Source organism: Erythranthe guttata, chromosome 4, assembly GCF_056151865.1.
Source record: "Erythranthe guttata isolate IM_541 chromosome 4, IM_541, whole genome shotgun sequence".
In the NCBI taxonomy this organism is placed as follows: Eukaryota; Viridiplantae; Streptophyta; class Magnoliopsida; order Lamiales; family Phrymaceae; genus Erythranthe; species Erythranthe guttata.
The window spans coordinates 8,224,045-8,231,553 of record NC_142536.1 but is presented as its reverse complement, the minus strand read 5'-3'; the positions used below and the strand labels follow the sequence as shown (position 1 = coordinate 8,231,553).

The 7,509-nt window shown below is 32.5% G+C and overlaps 1 long non-coding RNA gene across 1 annotated transcript; it reads left to right on the top strand.

The window, feature by feature from the left end:
• The first annotated feature begins 3,606 nt into the window (after nt 1–3,606).
• LOC148771059 (uncharacterized) lies at nt 3,607–5,830 on the top strand. Its single transcript, XR_016030804.1, has 3 exons — nt 3,607–3,803; nt 3,939–3,977; nt 5,505–5,830. It is a non-coding gene; the product is annotated as an uncharacterized LOC148771059 (long non-coding RNA).
• The last annotated feature ends 1,679 nt before the right edge of the window (nt 5,831–7,509 follow it).

The window sequence follows — 7,509 nt, the reverse complement described above, 5'->3', positions numbered from 1 at the left end:
TTCGGTCGAAAAATTTTATAAGGTCCTTCTTTTTCTTCGAAAAAAAAAAAAAAAAAAAAAAAAAAAAGAAGACAAATATCTATGCTTCTATATATATATATATATATATATATATATATATATATATATATATATATATATATATATATATATATATATATATATATAAAAGAGAAAAAGAGAAGAAGAAGAGACTAGAAGGGAGAAATAAGGACTAGTTGTTGAATTATTTTTGAAAACTCGATCCATTGCCTCAAAAGCAAAAGTGGAGACTTTTGAACTTTTGAGAATCGAGTTTACTAAAGTCCGTAGAGGTGAATTTATTGTTTCAAACGCCTATCTTTCAAATTTTGGCATAATCACCTAAATTCAAGAAGAATAGCCACATATACCCATATTTCCTACCTCGAACCAAAGAGCCTAACAATTGAAAGCCACAAAGCCCCAATGATCCCAATAGCTTAATATTCGATATTAGTAGAGTAGAATAATTTGATGAGTATTTGGAGTCAAGCATATGCATGTAAGTATAAATTCTTTCTATCTTTAATTTGGAAATATTGGATGCTTGAAGCAATTGTATGATTTGTGGTTTTTGGTAATGGTGAGTGACTAAGTGTTGTTGAATTTTGAGCTTGCGAATGTCTAAGAATTGTCATTATAATTACAAGTTCTGAAAACGTGAAGTTGGTCATTGATCTATGTGATGAGATGTTATCGTTGAGTTATTTGCTTATTGGTAAATTTTGCTTGAGGACAAGCAAAAGTTCAAGTTTGGGGGTGTGTTAAGTGTATATTTTTACACTTTATCATATCTTTTTATTTGAGCTTTTGGTGTGTTTTAACGATAATTGGTGCTTAAAAAGTTGATTTATTGTATTTTAGGTACAAATTGAAGAATTGGAAAAGTATGGGGTCAAAACTGCAAATTTGGAGAAAATATGGGCCAAAAGTGAAAAAAACCAAAATCTGGAGATTTAAAGCTCGGACGGCCGTCCGAGTTTTAGTTCAAATTATGGGACGGCCGTCCGAGACCCCGAAACAGCGCAGTAAAGGGATTTTAATTGCACAAGGAAACTGCCTTCTTCCCCAAGTTCTTCACCCTATATAAGACCAATCCAAGCACACAATTAGGGATCTTTTTACGCAATTTGGAGAGCAACAAAGCAATAACGAAGACGAAGAATTCGAAGACTCTAAGCATAGATTAATCGTTTATGACTTATTTTATTTGTGTTTTTCCTTTAATCATGAGTAGCTAATTTTCTTATTTCTAGGATTTTATTTGGAACCCTATGTGGGATTTATGAACCCAATTCTATGATTTTATGCAAGTTTTAATTCCGGATTATTTCTTCTACTTGTTTTATTAAGTGCATGAACTTGATCAACTTATGTGCTTTTATGTTATTGTTAATCGCATGAATCGGAAGATCGGGTTAATAATTAGAACTGTGGTAGAAGAGCCTTTGTGGTATTAACATAGGAATATAGTTAATCTCTTAGGTAGCCATTATTGAGATTTGTGCTTAATGTTGTGTTCTAGAATTAATTGCATAGGAATATAGTAATTGAATCTAGAGTATTAGAATCGTAATACACGCGGAAGCGGGTTATGATTATTTTAGCATCTCAGGTTAATAATTCGGGTTAATTGCTTGCATAATTGAAGGAATTGGGGGAGTAATAATCACATAGGGGGAAGAATAAAATCCTAGGCTTGCTTATCTTGATTAAATCTTCGTTTTAATTGCTTTCTTGTTTTTGTGTTTTTAATTGTTTATTTTAATTTAGTTAATTTTCTCTATATTCGACTGTGTAGGGTGGGCTTGATAACAATTGGTAGGATTTAGCGTCTAGGATTAGATAATTAAATATTCCCTGTGGGTTCAATATCCGGACTTTTAGTCCACTATATTTCTTGTACGATACGTGCACTTGCGTGTAGGTTTTCGCCCAACAAGTTTTTGAAAAAAAAAAAAAAAAAAAAAAAACTGGGGTGCAAACTGTACTTTCTCTTTTTTTTATATTTATTCAGATCTCTATTACTGAGTAATGTAATTATCATCTCATCCTTATTAAGGGAGATTGTTTCTTCAGTGGTCTTAACCACCTGTTTTAAACCGATTCTCTCAAAGGTACCAAATTTATAAATAATTTTTGGATCTATTTTTGGAATAGTCCACTTATTAAGCAAATCAATATTTTGAGGAATATCATACTCCTCTTCACTACTGTTTTTTAACAGTATCATAATTTCTTATGATATTCATTAAAAGAAAATTGTGTTGAACAATATCATTCTACCAAGATCTTAATACCATGGCTCGGATACCATATATAACAGTACCTTTATTTAATTTAAATATATTTGGTGAGAACCATAAACAAATATCATGAATACTGTACATGGATGTTTTTACAGAGTTAAAAAAACTGTCAAGGGATTTAGTTCTTAACCAGTCATGGAGGCAAGCCCTAAAAACGCCGAAAACATGGCAACAAAGTGGACGAATCCAGACTTCGGTGTTAAACCTAATCCCTTCCTGTTTTTAATCCAAACCATACCAGACATCATAATTTTTGTTCATGGTACTTTTTTTTTTTTTTTTTTTTTTTTATGCCATGCTATCAGATCTTAGTATCATGATATTATTCAAAAAAAACTTAGCCGGCCATATAGACGGCGATACGGAAAATAAAATTTAAAATACAAAACAGGAATTGAAAAGAAGAGTAAGAACTTACTTAAGAGCCCACAAGTATGATACTGAAAAACTTTAAACTTCTCCGGAAATTTACAAAGAAAATTTATTACACAATTCTTGATTTCTAAACTTCTTCCTGCCCTAAACAAGAAAAAAGCTCCCTTAAATAGAGGAGGGAGGTATCAAAAAAGTGAAAACAACAAATAAAAGAAAACAAAAATATACATTACTTTATAAAAGAATTTACTTTATTAAAGTGACTTTTTTTGAAAAAGAAGATTCCCTAAACCATTATGAAATGTAACACCCCGCATTTTCAGTAAAATAATTTTTACCACCTTTATGTGCATATTTGTGACATTAGAATTTATAATAATTCCATGGTTAGTATTTACGTGAATTAGGTAATTATGTGAATTATGTGATTAGGAAATATTTCGAGGTAGTATGTCGAAATAAATTATTTTTCATAAATTAGGATTTTATTCTTGCATATGAATTTAAATGAGCATTTCATCATATTTATGCATGCACAAAATTTTAGAAAATAAATTTTCTCATGCATTCTAGGATTATTAATTAATGTAGAAAATTAGAACTCGTCCCCACATTTTCTTGAATTTTCAGACATCTCACACACACACACACATGATTCTAAATTTGCATATTAATTAGAAGAAAAACATGCATTAGTGTGGTGTACTTTGAGCATAGGAAGGAATACCCAAGCCTAGCCCCTACTCTATAGACTAGGTATGCTTTTCTACTCCCACACACCACTTTAAGGCCAAAAGTTTTTCTTTCTTCTTCCTCTCCCCTTCATTTTTCGGCAGCCATATCACCTCCACCATAGCCACCACCTTCTCAAGCTTGAACCACCCAAGAACCACCACCACTCCTATTTCGAAAATTGCAAAATCACCCCCACAAAAAGATGTATTTTCCTTTCTTCTCCATTGGCTTTAACTCTCCAAAAACTCTATAAATACCTCCCATGCCCAAAATCAAAATACACTCTCAAACTCCAATCTTACTATCCTTAAGTTCAAAGTCTCCTTCTATTTCAATAGAAGAAGAATTTTCGGCCAAGGCTAAGTAAGCTTCTTCTTCCTCTTTTCTTTTCCTTTATTTTTTCCGAAAAGAGCCAAGCTCTTCTTCATCCAAGTTCTTTTGATTCTTCTTCTTATTTTCTTAATACCTAATCTAACTCTTAATCTCTTCCTGTATTAGAGACAAAAGAGCTAACAAATCCTTCCCCTAAAGAGAGAGGTGAGAATTCTTGAATTCTTGCTCAAACATGAAACACCACTAGTATTTTCGTTTTTATGTGTTTTTATTGTTTATCCTTGCATATTATGTGATTATATGTTTTAGATGATGATTGCATGTTAGTATTTTGAAAAGATAACTTTGTTCTTGAAGTTTTATGTAACTTTCGAAAATTTGGGGAAAAATGTTTAAATTGCTTATTTGGCTTAATTAGTGCCTTGCATGTTTAATCTAGTGTTTGATTGTTGATTTGTGAAAAGAAAATGAATTTTTGGCCTAACCATGAAATTTTCGGATTTTTGGGGAAAAATGCATAAATTGCTTATTTGGCTTAATTAGTGTCTTGCATGTGTTAATCTAGTGTTTGATTGTTGATTTGTGAAAAGAAATTGAATTTTTGACTTAGCTAAGGAACTTTCGAATTTTTGAGGTAAAATGCTTAAAATTACTTATTTGGTTTATTTGATATTTGCATGTGTTGATCTTGTGTTGATCGTTGTTTTAAGGCCTTGCATGTTAAGATTTGGTGATTAATTGTTGATCTAAGGTCTTGCACGTTAAGATCTAGTGATTGATGGTTGATCTAAAGTCTTGCATGTTAAGATCTAGTGTTTTCTATGTAAAATGATGAAAGAACTAAGAATTTGTGCTAACTTGATTTAGATTACTCTTGCATGTGACGATCTAGTGTATTTACTTGAATAAATGTAAAGATGGAAGTCTTGAATTTTATTCTTGTAAAAATGCTAGATTTAGTGAACTTTTGATGTTAGATTGTCTTTGTATGTTAAGATTTCGGTTACTTTATGTTTTTATGGCTAAATGATTTTGTGAAACTTAATGTGTATTTTCTATGTGCTCTTGCTTGCTTATGTGAATCATTGGGTGTGAGGATGAGAGAAGGGTAAGTAGAAGGGTGCATGTGTGGGTGCATTAGTGTCATGAAATTTTAAAAGATAAACCTATGATGGAAAGTCTTTCGAGGTTACAGTAAATTTTCCGGGTACGGCGAGTCGGTACTGTAGGGCCTAGGGGTGGTTTGATCCCACGTAGATAGACATGATTCGAAATATATGACGTTATTTACCGGTAACTTAGATTGACTCTTCCGAGGGATTCCCGATGATTTTTCATGTCATGCATGTTGCATTATGGTGTTGAGGATATAGATGGGAAAATCTCACTCTATGGTCTTGGGATCGTAGGGTTATAAAGGTGGGAAATTCTCATTCTATAATCTTCAATACGTGTCATGGCATAGGGTTATAAAGGTGGGATATTCTCACTCTATGGTCTTGGGATGATAGGGTTATAAAAGTGGGAAATATCTCACTCTATGCACGTGGCAATTATGTGATGAAGAACTCCGACGAAAAAGGGAAGTATATGATTGTTTTACTTTATGTTGCATGTTCACGTATAAGATATATGTATGTATATATATATATAGATATATGTATGCTCTATGTGTTATGTGTATTCGATAATACTTCAAGATTCTCTCATATAGGTGTTGTATGTTTGTAGGTATACCCGATTTGGAGCCCGTGGAGTGAAGTTGGGAATCGAGCTCGAGAATCGGAAGGAGATCGTATGGAGGGGTTGTGGATTGTGTTGGCTCTTAATTTAGTTATGTGGTTCTATTTGTATAATATGCTTGTAAAAACTTTTGATACGGTTTTAGGTATTTTCTACCGTTCGCTTCCTCCGATCGGTGGAAATTATTAAAAGACGATATGTGTAATAGTAATTAGGATTACCCCATTTTGGATAATTAATCGGTAATCCATAGTCTTTTGTAAGCGAAAGCAAATTTTCACTATCTATATGCATGCACGCTTTTCGGCTAGTAACCTCTTCGTGTCTTGTCTCAATGTTTAAAAATTATTTTCATATATGTTCTCTGTTTAGCAAATCATGAAACTTTAGGAGTCTCTGCATCTCTCTGTTCTCATTATATTGATAGGTCCTTTGCATGATTTGGGTAAGTATTAAATTAGTTATGATTTATTTCTCACTACTGCATTGAAACAGAGTCATTCGGGTGTTTTCTGGTATAACTGGAGTTTTACTCGCTCAAATGTCTTTTTTCCATTTGGAAAATGTTTTAAACTTGTGTTTCTGCCTTGGGGTAAAATTTGGTAGTTTTTGCGTCAGTGAGGAATTTATTATGAATTTTCAAAACTCCCTCCCGTGTTCTAGATTTTAAACTGAGTGACTGTGCCATTTTATTTACTTCTCCTAAATGGCCATGCATCTTTCAAAACTGTTTTGACTTAGTGATCTAGACCCATGTTAGATGATATGGTATTATTTTGGAGTCATTTTCATGAGTATTTTAAGAGGAATTAATTTCTAAAGCTTCTGCATTGAATCTGTCCGAACTTGCATTAAATCCATCATGCATAGTTATTTTCTAGTCTTGCATGTAGCATGCATTGGTGTTAATTGGTTGATTAGGGTTTAGTATAGTGTGACCTCTCTCCCTCTGATTTAAAAAGAATTTTTTTTACGTAAATTTATATCCACAAAAATCATTTTGAAAGTCTTCCGCTGAGATTACATATAATAAGAGTAATCGAGAGAGGGGTGTCACATGAAAGGTGGTAGGGACCCGAACGCAATTATTTCTCCATTCTCTCTTTCTCTTTGGCTGTAGTGGAACTTTGAATTTGTTCCGTAATGGATTGTTTCACATTATTGATGATATCATTAATTGAAATATCTGCTTCGTTTCCATATGGATCATGTGATTCACCAGGATTATAATATTCTTCATCATCATGTGAAGAGGTGGCCGTGGAAATGTCATAATGACATTTTAATTCCAAAATTTCTTACCAAATCTTTTTTGACTTCTTCCATGTAAGAATCAATTAATTATTTGTCAGTCATCTGTCCTTTGTGGAAATTTAATTTCCTTGAGAGATGGAAGCTTCCCTTTGTTGCTTTAACGGGATTTGTTCTTTATACTATTGGATATGATCATGGATCTTATCAATAGTTTATAGTCCTTCAATGACACCATGCTCATTTTTCCTGAGCATTCTTTTCCAAAATTTGGTGTAAGTTACCCTTTTTATACAGGGTATATTTTGTGGGGTATGACCCAACTCTGGTTCCCATTTCCAGATCTGTGGAATACCAAACTCAATAAAGAAGTCTAAAAAGGGCATTCCCTCAATCAACTTATTAGTGTGTTCAACTTTAATAAGAGTTGGTGAAATTTTCACCCATTATGCATAGAGACCTCTATAAGGTTCTGGTAAAAAATTTACAGTTGGGCCAAAAGATAGCCACCATTGGTATAACCAATTTGGAATATCATTCTTATAAAAATTAGGACAAATTTTGAAGAACCAAGTATATTTTCTTACTGGGTTCTCATATAAAAAAGCTTTATTAAATGCTTCAACATAATCCCAATAATTGTATTTAACCTAGATTTTTTGGTTATGTTTGAAATATTCTTTTTCTCCTAGGATACTTAACCACCATTCTTCTGCAGATATTATCTGCTTAATAATTACTT